This window comes from Trachinotus anak, unplaced genomic scaffold (assembly GCF_046630095.1).
Source record: "Trachinotus anak isolate AG129_WGS33_773 ecotype Australia unplaced genomic scaffold, CSIRO_AGI_Tana_v1 ptg000001l, whole genome shotgun sequence".
NCBI lineage: Eukaryota > Metazoa > Chordata > Actinopteri > Carangiformes > Carangidae > Trachinotus > Trachinotus anak.
The window spans coordinates 18,816,523-18,843,120 of NW_027273852.1; positions in this window are offsets into that span (position 1 = coordinate 18,816,523).

Consider the following 26,598-nt stretch of genomic DNA (forward strand, 5'->3'; position numbering starts at 1 on the left):
GATATTTGATTGTGTTGAATAGGAGTTTTGACTACACACAACTCTATTCCAGACATGCTTTTTGTATTTGGAAACTTGAACAGAGTTTTGGGGTCACCTGGTCTCAAAACAAGTCCTTGTGTCTCTGACAACAGGCAAAAAGTAATTTCACTTATATATATATATATATATATGTTTGAATCACCTTGATGATTTATTGTTGAAAAAAATGTTAATTTTGCAATTTTTAATGTTCTTTTTATACAGTGTAATTTTGTGGACTATGTGAGACATGTTTTAGAACACAACACCATTGTTGGGCATCCTGTTTGTTGTTTTGGTATTTGTGTCACTATTTCTCCATAACCTGCTTTTTTCTTTTTTTTCACAGGGTGCAGTATGACTGATTGATGATCAGGGCAGATTGCATCCATCATGCCTGGACAGGGAAGAGTTTGTTTCCCCTGAGCCAGTGATTGAACATGGTGGGGAGGCAAATGTAAAACGAGTCCAGACTCAGTGAAGCTTAAGCAGCTCTTGCGATTCACATGTCCAAAAAAAAAAAAAAAAGAAAAAAAAAAGGTGTGTCTTAAAGAAAAGTAGAAATAAATACATAAATAAATCTTGAAATGCATAAATGAATAAATGTAAAAATGTATAAATAAACAAATGTAAAATACAGAAATAGCCTTACCATAACATACTAAAACGTATTTAATTTTAATTTATTTATGTATTTAATCATTTATTCATTTATCCCTTTATCATTTTTTGTCCTTTATATCTTGCTGGCCTGTTTATTCCGAGTTCACCTCTTACATGTATCTTTTTTGTGTCTATCTATTATTGTTTGAGATAAGCTGTGTATGAAGTTGCTATGTTTTGTTTTTTTTTTTTCCTTGTGATGTGTAACTGCAACAGAACACATAACAGACACAGTTACACTATATCATTTTTATACGGTGGCCCTGAGAGCTCAACACAATGAAGATGTTTTCAGAATTTGCTGCGCATTCACCTATTTCATTGTCTTGTGAGTACTTGCAGCACGTGTTGTCAAATTGATGAAGATGTTTTCTGAATTTGCTTGTGATTTGTCTGTTTTAATGTGTTTTCTTGCAGTGCATTGAACTCTCAGGGCTACTGTATTTTTATGATTTTACAAGTGACTTATGAAGCAGTAAAGCCAACAGGCCTCCTGCATACAATGTGCAGTCCTCCAGTCTGTGCAGAAATCTTTATAAAAACCTTTACAGAACACACTAAAAGATTATTATGTCTTAATGGTTGGGCCTTTCCATTTAGAGCATCCTTAGCATGCTTTAAGCAGAGTCATTGCAGCAAGATAATAGTGGCTGTAATTACACAATTAATCAATTGTATTGCTTTGCAGATGCACCACCACATAATGAAGACAAGCCAATTTAGCATGTGCCAAGATGAATTGCCTGACTTTCTACATCAAGGGTGTTCCGATATCAGTTTTAATACTTTAAGTGCTCTCTTGAGCATCATCATTTGAGTCACTATTGCAAAGAATTGATCAGTGCATTGTTTAGCTACAGTGAATATGACAAAGGGGCACTAGCTTTAATCATGTGCTTTGAGCAGCGTTTGTCACTGGCGATCTTGTTTGCGAGAAAATGAACTGCCACACGTCACTCCCTGTGTCTGGTTTTTGTAGAAAAGCAACACATTGTACTCTGCCAAGACTCAGCATTAGTCAGTGCTGTTCGGTGGTGCGTGATTCACAAACAAAGCGCAACAGATGGATGCAGCTTAATTTAGAAAAGTTGTTGAATTGTAAATTGCCTTTTATTTACTTGTTTGCTTGAAATATTCTAGTGTCTGCCTCCGATGCTCTTCATAAGACTTTCAGATCAGCCGGTTCACCTCTTTTTGAATGTGCAGAGTCTGCCCTGACTTACTCTCATGCTGTGCTGGCTGCACTGTTCCCCTCAGTCCTTAACCTCTCCTGTATATGACTAACATCCTTTACTGCAATCACCCTGCTTCTATGGCTTCTTTCAACAATTGCTGCATCCCCTTTGACTTCATCCCTTCCTTTTCTGATTTCATGTTCATGGAAAATCTACTGCTGCCCCAGGTCACTCTGTGACACCATAACCCTCCACATTTCCTGTTGGTACTTAGCAAATGTTATATTAAAATCAGAAGAAAATACTCTGCAAAATTCAAAAAAAGCATTGCCTCTGATCATAATAAGGCCACAACATCATAATTAAGAAAACTGCTCCCAAACCTATAAATATAATTTCTCTGAGACAGAGTTGACTATTCAGATAAAGATAAAAAGAATATATTTACTGGATTTCAAAACAAGAATCTAATTTTGAGTCAAGTGTTGTCCCAACACATAGCAGGGATCTTTTAACACCATGTTTTCAGAGTGTGAATTATACAATGACAATCAAAAGGGAACCCAGCACAGTGCAGGCACGTGTTTCAGTGATAGATAATTAGCTACTGCTACTATAAGATGGACCACAACGGTTGGACGACACAGCAATAAAAAGACTCACAGGCAGGTTTGGCATGTGTAACAGATGAGGCTTTTTATTCACACAGGGGCAGAGGCTTGAGGATGTGAGCCACTGATGCGAGTGAGGTAGGAAGATGAGAGACATTCAACTAATGTCAAGGTGAAGAAATGGTATGATCCACTTCATAGGTGTGCATTATATGAGAAATATGAGAAATATATTGTAATGTTTACAATTACAGGTAAGGATATATAAATGTTTCAGCGCCCCCTAGATGTTGGTTTTTTTTTTGTGGGGGGTCCAAGCCATAATTGGTGGGTCAGATCCTCCAAATCACCCCCGTATTTCAAACCCTTTTGTTTGTGGAGGTGTCACTTCAAATGAATGACAACTTCAAAATAACGGAAAGGTTTAATTGGGAGCAATATGAATAAAAGTGAGTGATCAACCTCAAAAATAAGTGACCCTTTTTGAAATGTTTTTCCTTGAACCGGTCCAGAGCCACTGCTTTTTGGTCCCACACCTCACCCCAGTCAATAATTATTCAGTTGAGAGGAAAGATGTGATCTATCTCATGTCCTGGTGAGTTAATAACAGGAGAAAAAAAATCCCTCCAGACTCCTGAGATAGCATTCAGTTAACCTACTTTCTCCCTTTCAAACAAATCAATCTCTCATATATGACTTAAAGTAACTGAACAACCTGGTAAAAATTGTCAGGAACACTTTACCAAGAACACTGCCGTCTTATGAATATGGTTCGAACAGGGAGAATAGAGGGAGAGCAATTCTTAAGTATTTCATAAGTATTAAGTTTCAGACAGTTACTTAGTGGTCCATTGACCCTGAACTGATGTTCATGGAGGGAGTTCATGGCATCGGGGTGAAGGAACTGTCAGGAGGGAGTTCATTTGTTCATTTGTTCCACATACTTTCACTGCACTTACTTTCTTACCACCTGCACAACAATATGTCCTAATTGTCCTCGGAGGAAGTGTTTCATAATCATTATTGCATAATCCTAAAATTCAGATATGTTTATCTTTTTTTGGATTTTATTATTTTTCACAGGAACAGTTAGTTATACTAAAAACTCAGTTTAAGGTTATGTATGTACAGTATGATATGTATGTAATGGTGCATAACAATGTCATTCATCACAGGACAAGTCAAGTCAGTGTAAAGGCCTGATAACACCAGCATGAAGGCGACAGTGTACAGATAAATCAGTTCATGTTGCTGGATCCAGAGGTGCCAGAGATGGAAAAATCATGTGATGATTGATTGATTGATTGATTGATTGATTGATTGATTGACTTTTTTATCAACCTCAGTGGAATATACGATGAAAAATACATATGCTCCGCATAACACCACACACCATTAAAAACGTACAACATATACAACATACAACAGTGCATGTGAACAGGCAGCAGCAGATAGATTATATAAATACCAGAGAGCAAATCTTATAAAACAGCAACAGTTCACTGCTGCAGTCACTCTGTGCTCAATACCTGTACAGCAGAGGGAATAAAGAACTTCTTGTATATGTTCCAGCTGGCCCTCGGGGCCCTGAATCGACGGCCAGACAGCAGCAGCTCTAATTCTAGCAGGTTTGGGGTGTCTGCAGCTATGTGTTTAGCCTTCCTATTTACAGCACTGTCAAATATATTGCAAAAGTTGTTCTTGTGACCTTCCCTGCAATGTTAACAATTGTGGAGAGCTTGTTTTTGTTCTTCACACTCAATTGCTGCACCAAGCTTTTATGTTAACTGATGAGATGCTTTCAACCAGGCTGCTCTTTGTGATTTATGATATGCTGACGCCAAAGCTCCTCAGCTGTTCATCTTAAAAAATGCTCTCTGAGTTCTCATTAAAGGTTAGGGTCAGATCAGTGCAGATGCCACTGGTTCTCTTTGCTTTTGTTTGTATTAGAAGCTCTTTTTGCCTATTTGTGGATGTGCAAATTCGCACTAATTTTACGCCAAACTGAGAAAGTCTCTGTACATGTGAGAAAACATATCCTGAGGAAAAAGGAAAAAAAAAAAACTCACACACTGTCCAGATTATCGCTGGTATATTTCTTAATAATTACATTGTAAATTAATAACTAAATCATCAGTAAGCGGGGCAGTCTGTGCTGCTGACAGGTTTAAAACCACCTTGAGAGTGCTAAGCTTGGAAAGGTGAGAAAACTGGGGAGTCTAAAATAGAGGACGGTATCGTATTAGCTCTGTGACACCACCGGGGCTCAAATTGTTTTTTCTTACCCCTCTGCCTAATGCTAGAAAACCACTGTTGAGTTCAGTGACCTAATTCAATGTGACATTTGTGACAAGAGGTGCTCACTTGATAACCCCAAGTGACATATCAGTAGCAGAGCTGAACATTTACTGAACAATATTCAATCCTGCACTGTTTATATTAGGCAGCTGTTGACTGATGCTCCCTGTCTGATGGTTCTTTGACATTTGAACTGGGGCTCTGGGTAAGTGAATGGAGGACAGTTAAATTCCCATGGGGGTTACAGTGAATCCTAAGATGTTTTAGTGTAGTCATACCACCCAGCCAGTCATGGCAGTTGATCAAACTGCATATAGGTTTGTGCATGATGCCCCGACTGTCACACTAAAAGCTTTTAATCTGGTTAAACTGCTCCTCTTTGCTGGGATTAGCATAATGTATAATGGCAATTATGACCCTACCCATAAGTTAAACAATCTATATCTAAGACATAAATAGAACCATTTGATTGGTGCAGCCAGTTGGGAGCTGTGGACAGAGGCCAGAAAGTGTACATATCAAGTATTATGATTATGATTATTATTATATGTAATATTTTTCATCTTTTTCCAATACACATTAATTTATTCTTTGAAACCTCCACTGGACTGTAGCAGCAGCCTCTTCCTCTTTGCATTTATGCTCTGTTACCTCCAGTTATCATTTTAGCGGATAATAAATCATACAGGATCTCTGCATCACTGATTATCAAGGGGAATTATTCAAGGACTAAATTACAATACTTATGGTTAGGTGGACAGCAATGCAGTTTTCAATGTGCTATTATTCAAATAAGAAGGTGACACCATATATCATGGCCTGAATCACAAAGAGAATCAAACAGATCTTCTGGCATGCATTAGGAATATAATCCAAAATGTTCCATAACCTTGATTGAGGAACATATTGCGAGTGAAGAATGTATGTGAATATTCATTCAATGGCTTTATAGTGGCAGCTTAGTTATTGAAGTGCCATGTTAGCAGAAAATATTATTAAAATATTTAATCTTGCTGTACAATATCCACTTGAAGTGACTACAGCACTATAAAACTTTTTATGGTTATGTTTATGTGCTCACATTGGGAAAGATTGTAGTTTAATACAGAGAGCTTTATGTTTTACTGTTACTTTACTGGCTTATTTCAACTTAAGTTAACCAAGTAGTTTTTGTGCCTTTAACTAACCAAGCTGTGACCGTTCCAGAATGTTAACCACGTGTTTATGATTGAAACCATGATGATGAAGGTCCGGTACGCCTGCTGCTGATCGTATCAGAGCGTAGGGACAAGTGGCCTTCTGTATATGGTTATTGAGGTTGGAGGACTTCTCTCTACAGTTGGAGTATTTAATTACCCTCTGCTTCTAATCAAAGTGAATGTAATTATACGGGACTGTAACAACTACAGTATGAACACATAGCATGGCTATAAATCATGCGGCTGAAAGGACAAGCTGCCCTTCTGCATTTGGAAAAGCTAATTTCAAATTCACACCTTGAGACTTGTTCTTTCAGCGAGGACATATCATGGTTTTTGGTTAGGTAATGAAAGAAATCTATAATTAGGAAAAAAAGGGTGGACAATCCTCACCTCACTACAGCAGATTACCTTCTGCTGGTTTCAAGAATTTTTTTTTTTAAGGGCTGAACGTAACTTGCTAAGACAGAGATTTCGTTTTGTCTTAGTGGCCAAGGTGTTAAAATTTAATTAGACATTGAAGCTGATATTGAGCCCATTGTTTCCATCATGTAGTTTCAGGTCAATATCATTATTTTTTTCTGCAGGCTGATGATTCTCAGTGAACTGAAACTCACCTGCTCTAACACAATGAGTTTTGTGATTGTTGATATGGCCGGTACTTCCACTGCAGCTGGATTCACACTTCTCATGAAATCTGCTTTAAAACTATTGAATAATTACCCAGGACTGCATACAGTGCATCCGGAAAGTATTCACTTTTTCCACATTTTGTTATGTTACAGCCTTATTCCAAAATGGATTAAATTCATTTTTTACCTCAAAATTCTACACACAATATCACATAAAGACAAAGTGAAAAAGTTTGTTTGAAAGTTTTGCAAATATATTAAAAATAAAAAAACAAAAAACAACATGTACATAAGTATTCACAGTCTTTGCCATGACACTCAAAACCGAGCTCAGGTGCATCCTGTTTCCACTGATCATCCTTCAGATGTTTCTGCAACTTGACTGGAGTCCACCTGTGGTAAATTCAGTTGACTGGACATGATTTGGAAAGGCACACGCCTGTCTATATAAGGTCCCATAGTTGACAGTGCATGTCAGAGCGCAAACCAAGCCATGAAGTCCAAAGAATTGTCTGTGGACCTCCGAGACAGGATTGTTTCGAGGCACAGATCTGGGGAAGAGTGCAGAAAAATTTCTGCAGCACTGAAGGTCCCAATGAGCACAGTGGCCTCCATCATCCGTAAATGAAAGAAGTTTGGAACCACCAGGACTCTTCCTAGTGCTGGCTGCCCGGCCAATCTGAGCAATCGGGGAAGAAGGGCCTTAGTCAGGGAGGTGACCAAGAACTTGATGGTCACTCTGACAGTGCCCCAGCGTTGCTCTGTGGAGAGAGGAGAAACTTCCAGAAGGACAACCATTTCTGCAGCCCTCCACCAATCAGGCCTGTAATGGTAGAGTGGCCAGATGGAAGCCAATCCTCAGTAAAAGGCACATGACAGCCTGCCTGGAGTTTGCCAAAAGGCACCTGAAGGCCTCTCAGACCATGAGAAACAGAATTCTCTGGTCTGATGAAACAAAGATTGAACTCTTTAGCCTGAATGCCAAGTGTCATGTCTGGAGCAAACCAGGCACCGCTCATCACCTGGCCAATACCATCCCTACAGTGAAGCATGGTGGTGGCAGCATCGTGCTGTGGGGATGTTCTAGTTCTAGTTATCATCAAGGATGAGACATCCTTGATGATAACCTGCTCCAGAGCGCTCTGGACCTCGGACTGGGGCGAAGGTTCATCTTCCAACAGGACAACGACCCTAAGCACACAGCCAAGATAACAAAGGAGTGGCTTCGGGACAACTCTGTGAATGTCCTTGAGTGGCCCAGCCAGAGCCCAGACTTGAATCCGATTGAACATCTCTGGAGAGATCTGAAAATGGCTGTGCACCGACGCTCCCCATCCAACCTGATGGAGCTTGAGAGGTTCTGCAAAGAAGAATGGGAGAAACTGCCCAAAAACAGGTGTGCCAAGCTTGTAGCATCATACTCAAAAAGACTTGAGGCTGTAATTGCTGCCAAAAGTACTTCAACAAAGTATTGAGCAAAGGCTTTGAATACTTATGTACATGTTATATTTTGGTTTTGTATTTTTAATAAATTTGCAAAAGTTTCAAGCAAACCTTTTTTCACTTTGTCATTATGGGGTATTGTGTGTAGAATGTTGAGGTAAAAAATGAAAAAAATTGAATCCATTTTGGAATAAGGCTGTAACATAACAAAATGTGGAAAAAGTGAAGCGCTGTGAATACTTTCCGGATGCACTGTAGGTGTCAGCACACATGTAATATACTTGCTCTTCCCATAACAGCACAGCATAGCACTGTACTTGTTTAAACTCAAAGGTGTAAAGTAAAAAAAGTGTACTCTATATCAGACTGTGAGGGGCTGACTATTTGCAGAAATGTAAACAAATATCTACAGGGTAAAAAACTGGGTTCACCTTACAACCAGCAGCATGCGGACCTCAGTAATCAATGGCAGCATTATACTTCGTGTTTGCATCCCCCAAAGCATCACAGGAAGTGTAGAAATTAAAGCATGGTTATGCCCAATAGAAGTAAGAGTAAGGAGTGAGTAAAAATAATTACAGCAGTGGCAAAACGTTTTTTCTGACATTTCTGGGGCTTGGAATGTTTCTTTAATCCCTGTACCAGTGACAACCAAATATAAATAAACAAATATAACTTAACTTAAATGGCTAATTACCAGAACTACAAATATATTCTCCACTTATATATTTGTCATTGCATATATGCTTTACAAGAAATAATCAGTCAAGTTATATTCAAAATCCCATATTGTAAAACAGTGAGATGTCCGTGTACTTCTTGATTATGATGCAGGTCTAGGTTCTATATTAATACTGTGAAAGTATCAAAGCCTCAGTCCACAGAGAAATGCACACAGCCTGTATTCAGAAACTGAGCCTTAAAACAAGCCGTCAGGAACTTTGTGATGTCACAACAAAGCAGTCACTGCCCTCAAGCCCCGCCCACCTGGACCCACCATCCAACCTTGCAGGATTTGATTGAGTGTTTACCTGAGATCTGCTATATTCTTATTTGATAACTCAGAAAATAGTCAGCCAATCAGAGGAGAGGCTCTGAGCCGTTTAATAAAGCACTCTTAGCCTAACCCAAGCCCCACCCACCTGGACCCACCATCCAACCTTGCAGGATTTGGTTTCTCTGAGTGTTTACCCGAAATCTGCTATCTTTTTTATTAGATCACTCAGAAAACAGTCAGCCAATAAGAAGAGAGACTCACAGGCTCTCTTCTGATTGGCTGACTGACCTGTTGTTATCAGAGCTGCAGAGAGAAGCCTGAGAGATGTAAAACTACACTGAGATGGTTTTTAGTTCTTAAAACCACAAATATATCTTCTTGTGGATATCAACAATTCAAATGAAACACAGGAAAAGTGTAAAATATGGGACCTTTAAATTAGTTCCAAATGCACACAACACAAAATATACTGGCTGCTCCACTGTCACCTGTAAGTTAGCTAATGAGCAAAAAGAACTTACAGAAGAAGTAAATTTATCAGTAGCAGAAGGCTGAACTGGTGTGAAGCTGAAATGTGACTTGACTTTCCTTAACCCTGTGACATAACATGAGGCAAGCAAATCCCAACATTTGATATTTAAATTTATACAGTGTTAATTATGCCGAGGCATTTACATAGACACAGGACGGAGGCTAGACTAACTGTTTTCCTCTTTTGGTTTTTCCCCTCTCCGGAGACTCTGAATCAAAATGTGCTGAAATGTATTCAGCATACAGATGAACTCTCCACCCGCAGCAGATACCAGACGGTCTGCTAAGGTAGTCAGGAATCAGGCAGAGCCAAGATCTCTCAGGTCCCTTTACCCTTTCTCCATGTTCTTAAGTGATAACAGCAACAGACAATGTTCACGCCTCATTTCATTTCATTATCATGTCCCATTCGCCTCATCGCCTTAGTTCCCGGACTAGTCTTTTATCTCAGCATGCGGGCAATCACTCATCGACAGCATACATAATGGAAGTAAGGGGGGATTGTCTAATCAAAGGTTTGTGGAACCAATCTACCATGCTCTAGAAAGAGGACTCCAGAGAGAATGCACACACAAATTACTGTAAATCTGCATAATACTGGGCGAGAGGCTGCAATTTCAGTCATACTGTAGACTCGCAAAAACCATAGGAGATTGTGTTTTTGGATCCAGTAGTCAGACATAAGGATATACCTGAGTACTGCAGTAGGGTTTTTCCTCAGTGGACGAAAGAAAAAGAGAACGATTCAGTGAACAGTGTGACCTGTGAAGGTCAGTTTTTACTCAGCCCCTCATATCTCTTCATTTGGAGGATTCATAGAGGATCACCTGGTCAGATGGATCATGGGAAGGTGAATGGCCCAGTCCTTAGATTTATAACATTTATCCAAACAAATCATTCTGTTAACTTGTAGTCCTTGACTTCAGCCCATCTAGAAATTGCACAAATACTTTTTTTTTTTTTTTTATTATGTGAGCAACATTTTTGTCACACAGTGTTGGGTCCAAAAGTCTGAGACTACCTTCCCGCAAATGGGGACAGAGCTGATTAGACATTTTTGCCATCACTCATTTTGATAATTGTGTTGAAAACTAATTTAAATCAGTGGATGTATTGTGTTTTCATTGTTAGAAACTGGGCTGAGAAATTCCTCTAAAGAGAACTGTGAAATTGATCTGGCACCCACTGAAAGGCATGGGAAGAGACTGCTGATTAAAGGAGACATCCCATCCCTTCGCCTGACCAGTGTCAACCTCAGAGCTCTGAACTAATAGCCATCACTGCCACTTTTCTAACAAAGCCTGGCTTTGTTCACTATGTTTTTTTTGGTTTTTTTTTACCTTTGTGAGTCACACTCAACAACAAATTAAACTTTGTATACAACTCGGAGAAGCTTGTTTGGTGATTATGATTCAGTGGCAGTGTTGTCCGAATCGATCAAGAGCGTAACATTATTGGCCGGCAGGATTGATGGAAGTTATGAATTATTAGGTAGTGAGGAAAGTAATATTGGAGGACTGAGGATTGAAGACCTGCAGCAGAAATGACCAATGACTGCAGTGCTGTGGTATAAAACAGACATTCATATGATTTATAAAGTGAAGGGAGGCCCCTGGAGAAAGGCCAAGGCTTATGCAATTAGACCGGACTAGCCAAGCCCAACCTTTTCACAACACTTGGCCAGTGTTGAGTCCTTCATTCAGAGAGAAATTTGCTCCACTTTACTTTGATGGATCATTTTTCAGATGCTGTCACAACGGCATCAGAGCATAGAACCCCAACCTCACCGTGCTGCTAAAACTAATAGCCTCTCTCCTAGTGATTAAATTTATATACTATTAATTTCTTTTGAGGCAAATATAATTGCTGCCTGGACTGTGTGTGTGTGTGTGTGTGTGTGTGTGTGTGTGTGTGTGTGTGTGTGTGTGTGTGTGTGTGTGTGTGTGTGTGTGTGTATATATATATATATATATATATATATATATATATATATATATATATATATATATATATATATAAGTCTGGTCTCCTACACTCTTGCACTGCACGTGCAAGGGACAGATGATGAAATTACAGAGGACAGGACTCGGACACCAGAGACCATTGAGCTGGTCACAGTAAAATGCCTCTTTAAAATTATTAAGCTACAGATGTGCAATTTTTTTGCGTGTGTGTATGTGTGGGTGTATTGGACCGCTCCTTTTCAGTGGCTGTAAGAGGATCACAGTGTCATACACGCAGATCCTGAGCATCCCAAACATGCTCAGTGGGTAACATGTCTGGTGATTACGCAGGTTGCATGCAGCAACTAGCACGTTTTAAGCCTCCAGGAACTGTATACATCCTGCTGCAACATGAGGCGGCAGATGAATGGCACGACAATAGGCCTCAGGATTTCTTCATGGTTTATCTGTGTGTGTGTGTATGTGTGTGTGTGTGTGTGTGTGTGTGTGTGTGTGTGTGTATCATTTCTATTTATAGAAAAAGTAAACTCATAAAAAATTGGAGTAAATGCAGTTACTGTGTTGCTTTTATATTTTTGTTCAGTATATGTTTAGGTTTAGAAAAAACAATTAAATAAGTTGGCAGTCAGTTTATTGCTGTTATATTCAATATGAACATTTAACAACTTTGTAGATACATTCATTAAAAACATGTCATATTGTTGATAGGAAATAGCCACCATGTTATTTTTCTCTCAAGACATTTTTGCTTTTGCAAATTAGTTGTATGTAAAAGTAATTTCTGGCAGACACTGAGAGCAGTGGGTGGCTCACTAACTTTGTTCTCTGTATCAAAGTTTTTCTTTTGTATGTATAAAGTTCTTTTGTTTTTGTTTTTTCATTTCACCTCTTCCATTAAAAATGTGACTGTATCTGCAATAACAAAACAAAACAAAAAAAAAAAAAACAACCAACATTTTCTCATTTGATGATAACTTCAAACACAGACTGGTTCATTTTGTTGTCTGGCATTAGTCTCAAAGATCTGTCAGTGAATTTGACAGTCTTGAATTTTTGGGAGTGAAGCTGCCATGTGATTTATTGTTCTGTTTATTTGAATCACAATTATAATCCTGTTGACAACCGTGCCTTTTAAAAAATGGGATGCATTTATTTTCCAAAGGCCACCTCATGACATTCTCCCCAATTGTTTTATTCGCTGGGTTCAAATATGGTAAATACTACAGGTGACTCACAGATTTTGACCTCCTGATGCTGCTACGTGAAAAATCAGGATCACCAAACTGTTTACTCTTCATCTTGAGGAGGGGATGAATCTCTGTACTAAATTTCATGGTAATTCATCCAGTAGTTGTCCATTTCACTTTTACCCTAAATGTTGACTTCATGGTGATGCTCGAGGAAAATCTGGGGATTATTAAAGTTGCTGAGAACCATGAATGTCTGAACAAAATTTCATGGTAATCCATTCAATAGCTGTTGAGCTATTTCTGTCTGGACTGACAGACAGAAACTGACAGCCCTAGAGCCATGTTGCTATATTGATAAAAATGGATGGACATGTAGCATTAGGCACATGATTTCCACTGGAATATAATTAAACATACCACACGTATGCACTGGATGCAACATCTAAAGTAGTTTCATAATGTAATGCATTTGTAATCTTACATACACACCATAAATGGAACTTGCACTAAAACCTACAGCCCAGTGAAAAGACCAGAAAAAGGTAACTGTTGGAGGTAAGTGCAAACCGTACACTTTCACACAAATCTAAGTGCATGATCCTTTTTTAGACTGTTCAAGATAAACCTTTTATCAAGCTCTGGACAGTCTCTTTGCTTGGCAATCTAACAGTCTGCCATTTTAATGAAAGAAATGTTCTTACGTCATATATAACCTTTGAGGAATTACTTTACTTGAACCCATTAAGTCAAAATAAAATTATATGATTTTAGAGTATGTTAAATCTGAGCCACAGAGTCTGGAATGTGGTCTGACTGACCTTTATAATTTGTCTTTTAGTGACCACTGAGTGTGAGGAAAGAGACTTTAACCTGAAACAACCAGGGCCTGTGTCACAGCACAGATAGCACTGGTGGAAAGATTTGTTATAGCATTTGATCACCACTAAGCCTTATGTACGGTGGCCCAGAAGCTCGACAAGCTGCAACTTAAGAAAACACATGCAAGTAGACAAAACTCAAGACAATCTATTAATTTGACAATACATGCACAATGATGGAAATGTTTGCAGGGGACGCAAAAAAGTGATGAACCCATAGCTGTCTTCATAACCTCAAAAGTCACAAAGCATTGAACAACAAATGCTTCCTAGCTGGGTTCATCACTTTTTTGTGTCCCCTGGCAACACTTCTGTTGTCATCTGTGCTACTTGCAGCGCGTTTATGTATTTGGTTGTGTTTCGAGTATTTGTAGCACATTTGTTGTCAAATTGATGAAAATGTTTCCTGAATTTGGTTGTGTTTTGTCAATATAATTGCAGTGCATTGAGCTCCAAGGGCCTTTCTACTTTAGCAGATAACTCCTCCTTTAACGATGGAATTTCATCTTCATGCCAACATAAGCAGATACTGTGTAGATTGTCTTCACAGATTTAGATTTATGACCCAGTACAGCGTCAGATTACAATACATTTGGATTGAATTTGGAACTGATTGGATGATGTGTCCCAAAGATGATGCAAATACAGGCAGCTAGCCATGTTGCTTTCACTTTGGTTTACACTCACACAGGTGTTGTGTGAGTGTGAGTCCTGTTCTCACATTACTGTTTGAAAAACATAAAAAGTGAAAGTTTAATGGCGCATTTCTCTAAAGACTTGTTAAGGTGCTAAGTTGATTTCTACAACAAAGCAAGAGCTGCCCAAGAGGAGGAACAGGAAATAAATAATGAATGTAATCGTGGCTGTAATTGTGTTTGAAGCACGAGCTTAAAGTGGAGCTCCCATGCACTATGCTGACATGACAGATTTGCATGGCTCCTCTCTGGTTTGAAGGTCCCATGCAAATGAAAAATGCTGCTCAATATAATCTAATAATAATATATATATATATATATATTTTTTTTTTTTTACTCTATTGAAATTCTTACCTATTCACTCACTGACATTGAACCAGTGTTGAACATTTCTCATGCACCACAGTGTCAGGCTGAAACTGAGAGTAGCTCAGTCAAGCTCTACATAAAGCACCACCACAATAAAATTAACACCATTACAAGAAAAGGGAATCTGGGAGGTTTCTACCTTTTTTTTCCCAGTGGATATCCCTTGTTGTTGTGTGTGGTGCTGAGTCGGTTTCCATGATTATGGCATAGGTTGTGTTATTGCTGGGGTTGTGCAGCTGGCCTGAAGCTTTCAGGTGTTTTCTTTCTGTTTGGGCTGGGTGTTAATTTAATGTAAATATCGCACATGAACAGTACTTCAAATCCCAAGAGAGTTCAGTTCCAACTCTTAAAAAAGGTTCAAAGGTCAATTAAGGCTTACTTTAACCCATTAAGACTGGATGCGACATACAGGTGATGTCGGTGACATGTGACTGTTGAAATGCATTGTAATTTGTTCAATGGGAAATGTATTTTGTTTGTTTTTTAGGTGGTTTGTTTGTTTTTTAGGTGGTTTTGCAAAAAAGTTTTTAAAGTCACGGTTTGGAAATGGCCAACGACCTGAGCAAGGGGAGCAATACAGCAGCAGATTACAGCAGTTACCTGGATGAAAACAACTAAGATTCAGATGCTGACTTCGAGCTTGCTAAACCAGCATAAACCAGCTGGTCTATGGCCCAGGCTGAGACATGTCAGAGGAGGAGGAGGAGGATGAGTGAGAGCCAGTGTCGCTGCTAGCTAAAAGTAAATATTCACCTGATGCAACACTGTCACTAAAACCTTTATTTCTCAGCCTCTGAAGCAGATAGAAACATGAAATAAAACCATTTGAGACCTTAAACCTTTGGCTTTTATAGTATATAGTTGCCTTTACCCTAATGTTCATCAGCATTTTTAAACCTTAATGAAGTTGAACTGAGAACATTGAGAACATTGACAATGTGCTTGTTTTTCCAGCCAAAAAAATCCAAGGCAAATTCCAAGGCAAAGCCACTGATTTACAAAAAAAGTCAAAGGTTTAAACTCTCAAATGGTTTTAATTTTGTGTTGCTATCTTCTTCAGAGGCTGAGTAATAATGGTTTTAGTGAACAAAATGAAGTTTTCAGAAAACCCTCAGGTTTTAGGAGGTTGTTTTCACACAGTGCTTAGGTTTTAGAACATTGTCTTTAGGGGCAACTTAGGTCTGAATGGGTTAACTGCACTGGAGTGTGTCCTGTCATCACATGTACCCTCAATGTGAAATGAAGGCACAATGAGGTTCTGATAATGTCAACTGACTGCTCAGAGCAGTAACCACATTTGTGGACAAAACATTTTAAACCGAATTACTTCTGAAACTTTTTTGACTTTTTCGACACTCGATGAAATTAAATAAATTGAGGAAAAATGTCATGTTGACCTGGTGTATAGCCAGATTTCAAGGTGATGCTTTTAATATTTCCCTTTGAAGTCATCACTAAAGTATTTCTCCTTTGTTTTATTTTTCCACTGGGACAGACCAGCTTTCTTCTAACATAGCCGCAAATTCAAGTGGGTAGAAAAAGGTGACAGCACTCCCACGCCACCTCCATCACATGCATAATTTACGGTAATTGTTAATGGTAATAAAACACATTTTATATCATTGTAACTTAATTATCTCCAATAGTTTGAGGACATCACCTTGGGCTATGTGAAATTATCGAGGGTATCTTTCACTATAGTCTGACATTTTATAATCGACTTAAGAACTCATCTGCCTTAACAGTTTTTTTTCTTCTGTTTTTCAGTCTGTTTAAAGACTTCACGTGCTTGCTTTGTCTGCTTGGCCAGTTAACTTCATCTTAATACTCATCTCCTTCTCTCTGCTCTGTTTGAGAACGGCAGGCAGCACATATATATGGCATCCCACAGTGACAGAAGAAGCTGTCAGGGTCAGAGAGCAAATATGATAAAACTGCTGCTTTTCTGGAAAATTAAGTGCATCCATCAAGTCCATCAAGTCCATCAAGACACCGCCAGTGAGTAGGGCTTTACATAGACGACAACAGGTGTGGGTATAATCTAGGCTTTTAACTGGCTGCTGATACTGGAGCAAACAGAAGTAAAGCTAGCTTGATTTGGACAAGCTAATGCTCTGTAGTGCAGAAAGAGCAACTTGAACCATTGAACCACCTTCTAGATGGATTGGCTGTACAAAACTGTCAGGCAGTCCATTTAGAAGATGTTGGGATATTTCAGTCTGGACCAAAGTGCACACAGACCTTGTGAGATCTGTCTAGAGCCATGTTGCTCCAATAGATAGCTAAAAGTCACTCGCATAACCCTAACCCCAGTAGCAGACTGTGGTTTTGCGCTGGGCCTTCAGTGGTCAGTGGTGGTTCTCCCTCAGCCTGACTGTCATGTCTCACTACCCACACAGAGAATGCTCGATCTCAGCTAATATTTTGTTGTTTTTGCTATTTTTCTACATAAAGCTTAAACAGAGGGAGCAAAAAACTGGTGAGCCGAGTCTCTAAAAATCCACCTGATCGCTGGCAACCAGCTCGTGCAAACCCGTGTAGCAACATGCATAAAGATATAAATACTTAAACTTTTGTCAGTATTGACAAGATACATATCATTAGCGTAGATAGACTCTCCACAATTCAACTGTTCAGGTCATTTTCCAGAAACCATCAGTGCAAAAGTATAACTGATTCAGATTTACTGGCATCATAAAGCAAGACAGAGAAATGGTTGCAACTCCCTACCTTTGAAGCTGTCATGAAATCCAATTTTCATGTGAAGTCCATTGTAGACCGTCAGTCAACTTGTTCTTCTTCACTTCTTCCAACATAAGAACAATTCTTAGAAGTTCTAGCTGGGGGGGTTCAGGTATGCTTGTGTTCATTAGTTTATTGCCTGGTTATGAACTCCTAACCAATGAGTGAGCCAGCTAACATTTTCTCTGCCTAGAGACAAAAAAAGAAAAAATCTGATTGGATAATTCTATTTTCATGGTTTTTGGAAAGTAGCCCTTTCATTAGCAAGTCTAATTTGATTGAAAATTTGGTTAAAATTGGAATTAGATGAGAATTATTATTAGCTCCACTAAAATCAAGACAACATGGAAACTGCAATATTAATTTCACATAAAAAAGTCCATTACAAAATCGCTTTCCAACACCTGCCAACTCATGTGCTCAAAGCACCAGTTCAACAAGCTGACACTGTACAAACCAACTTATTTCTTCCACTATGACAAATGCATTAGCAAAACTGCCAACCCTGCCTGTTCACTCAAGTAGCTCAACAATCAGGAATTAATCAGAAAGATATAATATGGAAAGATTCTTTTGAAAGATAGAAATTAGGCCATAAATCACAGAGCAGCAAACTCGAGCATTGCCAACAAGAATCTTAATCAACTCCATAATAATACTGCAGGACTCACCAGTCACTTGAATACAAAATCCATCCTTCATTCCTTCCTGATGAAGCCATCGATCAGGTCAGTATCACATTCTGCTTGGACCCCCCCTAATAATGCCAGTGTCTCCATGTTCAGAGCAGCTTTAGTTACATATTGAGAGATAATGTAGCACATGAATGAAGAAGAGACAGTATCAGCACACAAGAGTCAGTCTGTGTTTGGGTGTTTGAAATTTTCCATCACACACGCTGTATGCCATTGAAAAAATATTGCTGAATGCAGCCTGGTTGAAACTGATGAATGCAAATTTGCAAATATGAGTATCTGCTGTCCCATTTGTACGAGTTGGCTCTTTTCTCTGGCAAGTCTCAGCACGTCCTTGTATTCATGACGGAATGGCATTTAACCAGGAAAGATCTAGGCCATGCTTTTATCCAGGTGCTGGGCTGTATGGCTCTGTACTGATGCTCAATAACTCCTTTAGTAGCTCACTTTCATTGGCAGTAAGTAGGGTTCAGTCCTTTCAGATGGTCCAATTGAATGTCTGAGTGCGTTGTTGAAAGTGTTGTACCTTTTTTTTCCCACAGATTTGACAGGTGTAGTGAGTTGCTTGACATCTGCCTGAATAAAGTTTACAAGGTTTGTCTCCCACATTGCAAGAATTTTATAATTTTACTGTGGCTGTCCATGGTGACCTGAATGGATGAAGACTGAGGCCCAGCTCCAATGTCCCATGTCAGCCCTAAACACTGAACTCTCACAGACTTAAACTGACTGTGACATCACCATGCGTAAGTGTGTATGTGCAGGACGGTGTGAGGAAAGGCTGTCTGATAAATGGAGCAGCACTTGTTGCAATGTGATTATAATTACAGGGAAAACGCCATGTTGCTGACTCATTCCATGTTTTGTTTAATTTTCTTTTCTTTTTCCCTTCAGCACTTCAGCCCAGAAAATGTGCATAAAGGGGTTTAAAAAGCCTGTGACAGAGAGTCACAGATTTACAGTGGGACAGCTCTGAACCCTCAAAGATTTAGTGGGAGCACACACCAACATCTGTGAGTATATAAGGGGGGAGGGGGCATTGGACCAGGGCCTGAGTCACCAGTTGGACAGCAGAGATCTTGGCTCAGAGTGTTGTGTAATGGACATACCCGGCCTGGCATTGGTCACAAGCCATTAGCCATTAAAAGAAGTTCATAGTAAGGACATGCAGAGTTATGGACAAGAAATTGACACTTTCTTACTCTCCCCATCATCAAACTATCAAATTGATATGAAACTGGTCTGTCTCTTTCACAGACAGACCAGCTTTCAGCAGGTCACAGAGACATATACACCCAGACCATGGGTCAAATGGTCATCTCTAGAGGACCAACAAATGCCCTCAAGATTTGAGTAAACAACCAGATTCTCCATTTTTGTAACAATCCCTGCAGGCACAAAGCTGGCCACTGATGTCTGTCAGGAAAACGTCTAATGCAACATTGATTTGAGGTAGAATACTGATGACAGCTGACACTGATATTTTATTAGTTTTAAGTTGTGTTGTTAAGTAACCTAAAGCCAACGTCCTCCAAATGTCTCATGTCAAGGTAATCTTGACACAAAATGAGAAAAACCCAAACCTCTACTAAACATCAGCTAAACATCACAATGTCAGTTAGCAAATGTTGGGTTTTGACGTCAACCTGACTTCTTTCTTTCTGAAGTTATATTGACATCCGGTGCCAGGAGGGAATAAGACTCTGAATTGGTATTCGATTGTTACTGATATAGGAAAAGTAACACCAAAAAGGACTGTGACCAACACTAAGGTTTGAATCCAGGACACTCTGACTTACACGCACACACACACACACACACACACACACACACACACACACACACACACACAGTAAGGTTCCCTGCTCTTCCTCTGTCCCTCTTTAGATAACAGAATCATAAATTACAAGCCACATTCTATCCTGACTAGGACCCAACAGTTTACTCTTCACAGACACAGATCTGAGTAAAATTATAAATCAACTAACTTCTTCTGTCACCTATGTGATGTTTTGTGTAGTAAGTCAATCCCAGATCTTCTGTCCTCCAGAACTGCTTAATGTAACGTGTTGATTTAAAGACAATATCTTTCATATGACCATACTATCACCATCCTTCACACAAGGTACCGGACACCACATACATCCACAATGTCTTTATTATTATGACTGTTATAATCAAAGGACTAACCCACACATATTTACTATTAGCTTTAGGAAATATCAATCATGTTGTTTGATGGATTACAATTAGAAATTATTGTTCCATTAGGTTTATATGACATGTCCTCTAATGTTTATGGTTATGGTAGAAGATGGATGTGCGTTTTTTTTAGGTAAACTCCAAATTAAATAATTCAAGAGTTCTCAAGGAAGTTACTCTCTCCTGGAGTTGAAACAAAAGGAGAATACGGGTAACTGAAACAGGGGCCCGCCCCCAGGGAGTAAAACTCTTGTGATCATGTCACACACACTTATCGCCGCAGCTTTTTGCCATACGTGAAGCTTTGCACTTTCTTTCTTTCTTTTCTCTCTCTTTGCACTTTATCGCTTTGTCCATGTGTTCTTTTTCTCTGTTCTGCCACGTGCCCAAAGTAACTTTTCTTAGTGTAAACACACGATCATTTATTTTTATAAGCCAAGTCAAAACCAACTGAATTAAGCAGCAAAAGGGCCTCAGACTATTTTTGTAACTTTTTAATCATCATCACAATTTCAATTTTTGACAGATTTAGACTCACTTAGCCAACGACAGTCTCTAAAATTAAGTAATTAAAGCTTTATCTTGCATCAACCCACAAGAGACACAGGCAGATAACACAATCAAAGTATGATATTGTGGCTTTGCGAGACAGTTGCTTATTTAAGTTCTGTGTGATGATCATTGCACATATTTCTTCCGTTGTATAACATGTTTGTTTTGACCTCAAATATCAAATGTCCATCCATTCATCAGTCCATCCATTTTCCATCATTTATCCAGGTCACTGTAGTAGCAGGGTAAGCAAAGGAAGTCATACATCCTTCTTCCCTAGTTACATGTATGTCCTCCAGCGCTTCCTGCGGTATCATGAGATATAAAAATGTAATATGTAGACACATATAGTGAATTTCCATTTATGAAATATACTGTATAATATGTAAATAAAAACATGTTTAAAAATGACATATAAAACCTATTGACATATATTAACATATGTTTAGCCCATACAAATATGTATGTTTATGTATTTATGCTTATGTTAATGTCTGTCAATATATGTTGATATTATATACAGTAGGGTCCAAAAGTCTGAAGCCACTTTCCCCATAATGGGAAAAAACTTAAGTTAATGAGAAAAACATAAATGAGCATTTTTTTTTTTTAAATATATATGTTGTTTTAATAAACTATATATGTCACAACCAGGCAAGGACTCTGGACGCAGGTGCAGGATAGTTTCACAAAAAAATCTTTATTTCTAAATCAAGCTCGAGCAAACAAAAAACACTCCTGAAAACTGGAGGGACAAAACTATGAGATCAATAACAAAAAATCACTCAACGAGGAACTAGAAATAAAACCAAAAGGAACAAGGTACTGATTAGATTCGAGGCTGTGGAAGGCTAGATAGGTCGCGTACAGACGTCGACATGAACGACACATTGGCACCAGACAAGGGGAGACGCAGACTCTTAAACACATGGTAACAGGGGACAGGTGGAAACAAACAATCAAACCAAGACACACGAGGGAGAGCAAGTGACCTGAAACGAGAGGAGAGTTACTCTTTCAAAATAAAACAGGAAATGACAAGACAAGACATGGAGACAGGACAAAAAACCCAACATGACCTCACCGCGGTGTGACAATATATAAATTAAATGTGTATTGTTTATTTGGCCACAACATGTTATAGCATCTAAAAATTCTTCAAATAAATATTTTTAATATATGTAGCTAAACAACTTTCATATATTTCATATATGGTATTAACTTATATCTTCATATGTATATGTATATGTATATATAATAACATATCCCCTTACAGGTGACTGGACCGTACACTGTCTATGGGAACATCATTCTTGATATAGGGTCATACAGTATATGACATTTCTGTATTTGATTCCTATACCAGATAGGATATGTAATTCCTTCAGTGTCCTCTGAGTGTCCTTGCAGTTGGACATCTCAGGATCACCTCCACAGTAAGGTGTCCAAGAGACTGAGACCAGTCACCCGGGGAAGGAAACTCATTTCAGCCGCTTGCAATTGCGATCTCATTCTTCAGCCAAAGCTTCTAACCATTGGTGAGGATGGATTGTAGATCAGTACAGGAGCTCTGCCTCCAGGCTCAGCTCCCTCTTCACCACAACAGTCCACAGTCCCAATACACGTCTATATGGACCCCTGTGGTAGCCTCCGGATTGCTTCTCTGCTTTATGCAGATGATGTGGCTCTTCTGGTTTCATCAGACCGTGACCTTCAGTGTGCACTGCAATAATGAGAAGCCAGTTCTCAAGCACACAGGATTGGAGTCAGTACGAAGTCTCCAAGCATCAGATAGCTGATAACAGATAGCTCCTTTGGGGTTGGGAGTGAGTGTCTTGGGATCTTCAGGAGGGATTGTAAGATGGAGAGAGAGTGGAAATGTATTGCATCTAAAAAGACTGTTAGAATTAAGAGTAAAAATGATTATATAGCGTTGTGCCAGCTTCCCAGACTACACCTGTGTTGCTGGCCGGCACTGCATCATCACTGTCTTGATGTTGTTTCATCATAAACGTTCTTCCAGGTCATTGATCTTTTATTTCTGGTTTGGCTTTGCCTCTTTAATATTTGCAAGGCAGCTGCCCAGAATCATGGTCAGAGGATCGATCCTCTGCTGTGAACTTTCTGGACCTGCTGTGAATTCATAAGCATTTCAAAAGCTCTTTTCAAGCAAGTGAAATGGCTGAGTTATGATGTTCAAGATCTTTTTGGATCTTTATTCCCACATCCTTTACACAAACCCCACGAGCAGACTGTATCCAGTTGTTTATTTTGCTCAGTCTTTATTTTGCTTGGTTCTTGTGTGCCAGGTATGTTTGTGTTTTACATCCAAGGGTAATAATTGCACTGCAAGCACTGCTGCAGTCAAACATTTACCAACGGACCTGATATTCTGTAACTCTTAAACACCATGTGCATCTCAACTGCAGCCTGCAACTGCCCAAGTGTGTACTCGTGCTTTACTACTTTTTACCAAGTCCTTGCTTGAACTAAATAATAATAAGAGTACACAGACTCACCGGTCTCATCAGTTATCAAAATACGATAACGATAAAGATCAAATTTCTTTATTGATCCCTTTAAGGAAATTCAAAATGATGGTAAGATGAGTACTCATGACCAATAAACAGCACATGGAATCATTTTTCAAACATTAGCAGAAGTAATTGGTCAAATGGATTGTATTTCTAACAACAACGTAGGGGCCACAGGTGGAGCATTGGAAGAAATGCAGCTTATCATTTATTTTTCTTATCAAGTTATTTTAAAAGCCACAAGCAGCATAATTAAAAACTCATTTAGTCTGTACCGTTGCCATGACGACCAGTGCAATACTATGAGTGTTAGTTGTCAAATGGATCAATATGGATAATAGCCATTGTTGGCATATTTTAAAAAAAAAAAAATTAAAAAGTGGCTGGGAACATCATGTCTTCAATTTTCTGATGAGAGCGACACAGCAGGATCAGCTGTCTAGTTTCATTTATTTTGTGCTTGTATGTAAAATGTTATGTAGCGATAATAATGGAGCTGCAAATTTCTATTGTGTTTCAATTAAAGTTGTCACACACCAAAACATAAAATAAAAATGTTACCGTTTGCATGTTGCCCCTTTACCGTTTACATCTGTTGTTGTAAATTGATTACTTAACAATCCAGGTTATTATAAGAATGCCTCATTAGGCATGTTTTGGAGAAAAATGCAAATTATGTATCTCACATCAAGTTAATAATTTCTACCTGACACACAGTGATAAGTAAAAAAAAAAAAAAAAAAAAAAAGTTTTGCACTGCATTTTGTAGTAAACATTGACAAACAGTGCTTCTGTTACCACATCACATATACTGAATGGAAATGATATGGATAGGCAATTAAAATGAGTTTCTTGCTGCTAGACATCAAGCAGAGGGAATGAGAAATGTTCCCTTAGAGCCATGATACAGGAAAAAAAAATTACGTGAAAAGAAAATTCCTTTGGATACAAGTTGTTTATGGTTTCATTGTTAATTATACTCACAGTCAACCACCCATAGGATGATAATGAAGAATTAAATAAATAATGGAATTGGCATTCACCTTGTGTGTCATGTAGACTGTATGCGTTATTTTCTCGCAAGCAGGCAGAAGTTAAGGGACAATGCAGCTTCTGCTGGTTTCTTACTCCATTGTGTTTGTATTCAGACAGAACTCTGTTAAACTCACTTTCCTTAACTAGACTTGTTGAATAGCCAAAGATGAAAGATGAAAAAGAAAATGCAGGACCGCCAATCTAGAAAAAAAGAAATAAGCCTGGAGAAAAACCAAAAAAAGGAAAGGGGGACCTAAAAGAAAGAACTGAAAAATGAAGAACACAGAAGCAAAGATGTAAGAAGTAAAGAAGTGAAGTGATCTGGTGAGGGCTGTCAGATGTTTTTAATCAACCTGCAGGTCAAGGCATGCATTCTGTCCAATTTGTAATTCACCTCTAATGAAACTTATTACAGGGAGACTGACTTAATTGAGGTTATACTCAGTGATCACATACGTCAGCTCATCCCTATAGTCAATCCGCCGTGGTTCTCCACATGAACTGTATGTAATATATAGAATTTGTGCAGCACATCAAAGAATTATTCAGAGTTATATACAAGACTAATTAACTGCCAAGATGTTTTTTCAACACTGCTAATAGATGAATAACAACTAATTTTGATTAACAACATCATAATGATTAGTGGTCAAACAGCAAACAATGCCTATAAGTCTATGTCATAACTTGGCCATTTCATCACAGAGACATGGGAGTTGACCCAGTGTTCATTAAAACATGTCATATAGAGTAATGTTACTGATTATTAGCGAGTCAGATTACTAAATATTTGGAAAGCTGATTTACGTTGAAGCAGACAGGTGCTTAAACAAGGAGAAATATCAGAGTTAGGTCACTTCAGGAACGCCTCTTCCATTCAGGACAGGAGTCTGGCAAGTTTCTTATCTCAGAGGCCACTCAGAGTGCGTGTGAGAGAGAATATGGGTTTCTTGTGTCTCTGTGACAGAGAGGGAGAGAAAAGCTGCAGAGCATCGTGTGGTTCACTCTGATGATTATCCTTTGTGAAATATATTTCAGTTTGTTGAGTGAAGCATCAATCTCTCCTCCATGAGTGTTTTCACCTTATCTGCTCCTTTTCCTGGGATCCACAGCTGGGATGATCCCAAGAGGTTGTAAAGTGGGTTCATGTCCTGCTGTTAGTTTTTTTGTTATCATCTCAAAACATCATCATCTCTGGGTTAGGGAAGGGCTAATGTTAATTCGGACAATTATTGTGAAGGCTGTATTATCTCTTAGAGAAATTAAAGACAGGAAGAGACCTCGATACAGTGTGTTCACATAGAAAAGGCGACAGCTCATTGAGATAATAACATTAGTGTCAGTGACATAACAAGGGGTGTATGTGAAATTTGCAATTACAAGTTTCTCTTCTTTCTCTTGATAGGCTTTTCTTTGTAGAAATGAAGACCTAAGCCTTTCTCCACACTTCAATAGAACCCATATTCATATTTCATACTCTGATTTTAAAATGGCTCCATTTACAAGTGGATTGGTGCAGCTGCCTTGATGTAAGAGGCTTGAGCTGTTCTGTGCAGAAGCCAGACAATAACGGCTTCAGTGTCAAAGTGCAAGTGAGATAAATGACTCACACACATCTGCCGTTGAGCTGTCTTTGTCTGTCGCTGGGTCAGGGACATTTCCTCAGCTCCGGTCATATCCAGTGATGAGGCAAATCAGTCTCACCATTTTTTTGACTCTCTGCTCACAGCGTACCACAGCTCTCTGCAGTTTTTAATACTGCATGTATGTGTGCACCTGCTTGTAATGAGTTACTGGGGTGACTCTTGTAGCTGGTTAAAAAAAAAGAAAAAAAAAATGTTTTAACCAACAGGAAAAAAATAACACTAACGAGGGTGAATGTTCAACTTCAACTTCAGATGAATGCTAATGTTGCTCCGTGTCTGCTGGGTGTGTGAATGGTTTGTTGACGCATCAATTTAACAAGTCAACAATATATCTGGGTTGTGTGTCTGCCTGCTTGTTTTGGGCCAGTGGCCAAAAATACATTAACACACATTTAAAGATTTGCTGTGGAGTTTTCTTGTAACCAAATGAAACTTCTGTTTACATTATGTGTATTGTTGTGGTCTAACAAACATATGGAATGTATCTCCTTTCTCATACATTTCTCTTCGACATTTGCAAAACTGA